Source organism: Triticum urartu, chromosome 1A (assembly GCF_056163025.1).
Source record: "Triticum urartu cultivar PI428250 chromosome 1A, HENAU_Tu73, whole genome shotgun sequence".
Classification (NCBI taxonomy): domain Eukaryota; kingdom Viridiplantae; phylum Streptophyta; class Magnoliopsida; order Poales; family Poaceae; genus Triticum; species Triticum urartu.
Window position 1 is genome coordinate 197523394 of NC_141873.1, and position 3563 is coordinate 197526956.

A 3563-nucleotide genomic window follows, 5' to 3' on the forward strand; every position below is an offset into this window, starting at 1 on the left:
ATGTAGGATTTGCTAGATTTGGGTGAGATATTATGCTTCCCCTGTATCCCCAACACCTGATTGCATAACCGGAAAGGTTCGGGAGTTTCATAGGTGGGAATTCTTGTAGCTCTAGTTCTTCTTCCACGGATATTTGGTTTGAGATTGGGATTTCTTACCGAGTATTCATTCTTGATCCGTACATTGTTGATTTATTTCTCTACCTAAATTCTAAGTGGCTTCTCAATTTATGGATATGTGACCATTTCAAGAGGAATGCATTCGTTCATTTTGTTTGGATGTGAAGACTATATGTTGCAATTTTCATTCCGTTGGATTTAGTTTCAATATTTGTCTATCAATGTGCTAATGGATGTCAACCTCTTCAGGATGGCTCCTCCAACGCGCACGACTCCGAATCCTGATCCGCCACCACCTCCACCTCCTCCGGAGGCATGGCAAGCTGTGATGGCCGCAACCAATGCAAACACACAGTTGATCATGCAAATTATCCAAGAGCGCAATCAAGGCAATCAAGGGAACCAAGGCAACAATCAGAATCACTTTGCTACACTCAACCAGTTCCTTGCTAACGGGCCAAAGACTTTCAGCAATTGTGTTGAGGCAACCGATGCTGACGATTGGCTTGTGGATCTGTGCAAGCATTTCGAGTGCAGTAACGTCAGGCCTGGGGACTTTGTCAAGTTCGCTTCCTTCCAACTCAAAGACCAAGCTACAGAATGGTTCCAACAGTACAAGGATTCCAGAGGTGGACGTGTTATCACTTCGGATGAATTCCGTCAAGATTTCAGAGCTCACCATATTCCTCAGAGCGTGGTTGAAAGCAAGCGTGAGGAATTACGCAACCTGAAGCAAGGCTCTTTGTCTGTCTATGACTACAACAAGTTGTTTCAGAAGCTCGCCCGCTTTGCCAAGCAGGACGTACCTGATGAGAAGAGCATGATCTACCAGTTCAGGGGTGGTCTCAGAGAAGAAATTCAGCTAGCTCTTGTTCTCTTTGAGCCCTTGAGGTACGATGAGTTCTACAACATGGCACTGAAGCAAGAGGCCGCTCAACTGAGGTGTGATGCTTCCAAGAAGCAAGTCAGAGATGCTACTCCTTCTTCCTCTACTCAAGTGGCCAAGCAGCATAAGTATTGGCTTCCTCCTCCTCTGTTCCGTTAGCCGTATCAGCAGAAGAGCAAAGGTGGCAGTGGTTCTTCCCACCCACCCAACCCTGGCTTTCAGAACAAGACTTCGTCTCAAGCTCCAAGATCGAGTGCTCCGTATCACCGTCCGCTTTCAGAGGTCACGTGCAACAAGTGCCAACAGAAGGGTCATTATGCCAACAAGTGTTTCAACCAGAGGCGTCTTCCTCCTCCTCCTCCTGTCAGATCGGCAAGTACAGCTGTGGTCAAGCATAACCCCAAGCACGCCAAGGTCAATTTGCTGAACGCAGCTCAGGCAGAGGACTCGCCAGATGTGATTATGGGTAACCTTCCTGTTAATGATGGTCCTGCAAAAGTTCTTTTTGACACTGGTGCATCACTTTCTTTTATTTCAACACCATTTCTGGCCAAGCATGATTTTGTGACCGAAAGGATTCCTGTTCCGTTGAAGATTGTGTCTCCGGGCAAGCAAATGACTTCTAACAATTGCGTTCCGGATGTCTCTATCACGTTGGGCGATTACAAGTTTCTCTCTTCTCCGGTGGTTCTTGGCAACTCGGATATTTTTCTTATTCTCGGAATGGATTGGCTTACTAAGAACAAGGCGCATCTTGATTGTGCAGCCAGGCAGATTCAATTGACTCATTCGTCCGAGGATGTAATTGTGTTTGTCGCGCGTGATGATATAATCCGTCTGTTTTCTCTAAATGAGAAGGGTGAACTCGACGCCATCTCACAAATTCTAGTCGTTTGCGAATATCAAGATGTCTTTCCAAAAGAGCTTCCAGGAATGCCTCCGCACCGGCCAGTTGAATTCGTTATTGATCTTGAGTCTGGCACGGAACTAGTGTGCAAGCGTCCTTACAAGCTCGGACCTGAAGAGTTGAAGGAGCTGAAGAAGAAACTCGATATTCAAGAAAGAATGGGTCTCATCCGGCCTAGTTCTTCTCCGTGGGGTTGTGGTGTTCTTTTTGTGAAGAAGAAGGATGGAACGGACCGACTTTGTGTTGATTACCGTCCATTGAACAAGAAGACCATAAAGAACAAATACCCACTTCCCAACATCAACGAGCTGTTCGAAGAACTCAAAGGTGCCCAAGTATTCTCCAAGCTTGATATCCGTATGGGTTATCATCAGATTCAAATCCGTGAGCAAGATATTCCCAATACGGCTTTCACGACAAGCTATGGTTCATACGAATACACTGTCATGTCTTTTGGCCTCGTCAACGCTCCTCCGACTTTCTCTCGCATGATGAACTTCATCTTCAACGCCTACACCGATGACTTTGTTTTGGTCTATCTCGACGACATTCTGGTTTTCTCGAAGAACAAGGAAGATCATGCCAAGCACTTGCGTTTGGTACTCGATAAGTTGAGGGAACATCAGGTCTACGCCAAGTTCTCCAAGTGCGAATTTTGGTCGATGAGGTTCTTTATCTTGGTCATATCATCTCTGCCAAGGGCATTGCCGTGAATCCTGAGAAGGTGTCTGCAATTGTGAATTGGGAACCTCCTCAGAACGTGAAGCAACTCCGTAGCTTCCTCGGTCTCGCAAGCTATTGTCGAAGATTCGTTGAAAACTTTTCTAAGATCGCGAAGCCTCTCTCAAATCTTCTCCAGAAGCACGTCAAGTACGTTTGGTCTCCGGAGTGTGACATTGCCTTCAACACTTTGAAAGAGTAATTGATCACTGCTCCAGTTCTGACTCCGCCTGATGAATCCAAGCCGTACGAGGTCTTTTGTGATGCCTCTCTCCAAGGTCTTGGCGCAGTGTTGATGCATGAGAATAAAGTTGTTGCTTATACCTCTCGCCAGTTGAAGCCCAATGAAAAGAACTACCCCACTCATGACCTCGAGTTGGCGGCAGTTGTGCATGCTCTTTTGACTTGGAGACATCTCTTATTGGGAAGAAAAGTGGACATCTTCACTGACCACAAGAGTCTCAAGTACATCTTCACTCAGCCTAATCTCAACCTCAGGAAAACTCGATGGGTCAAAATGATTCAAGAGTATAATCCGAGTATCGAGTATACTCCAGGCAAGGCCAATGTGATTGCTGACGCATTGAACAGAAAGGCTTATTGCAACTGTCTGATTCTCAAGCCTTATCAACCCGAGCTTTGTGAAGCTTTCCGCCAACTTAATCTGCAAGTTGTTCCTCAAGGTTTCCTCGCCAACCTTAAAGTCTCTCCTACATTGGAAGACCAGATTCGCCAAGCCCAGCTTCTTGATGCTATGGTGAAAAAGGTGAAGATTGGGATTTCCAAGAGTCAACCCAAGTACAAGTGTTACCGCCTTGATGACAAGGATGCTCTCTTCTTCGAGGATCGTATTGTCGTGCCCAAAGGTGAACTTCGTAAAGTGATCATGAACGAGGCTCACAATTCTCTCCTCTCCATCCACCCTAGGAGC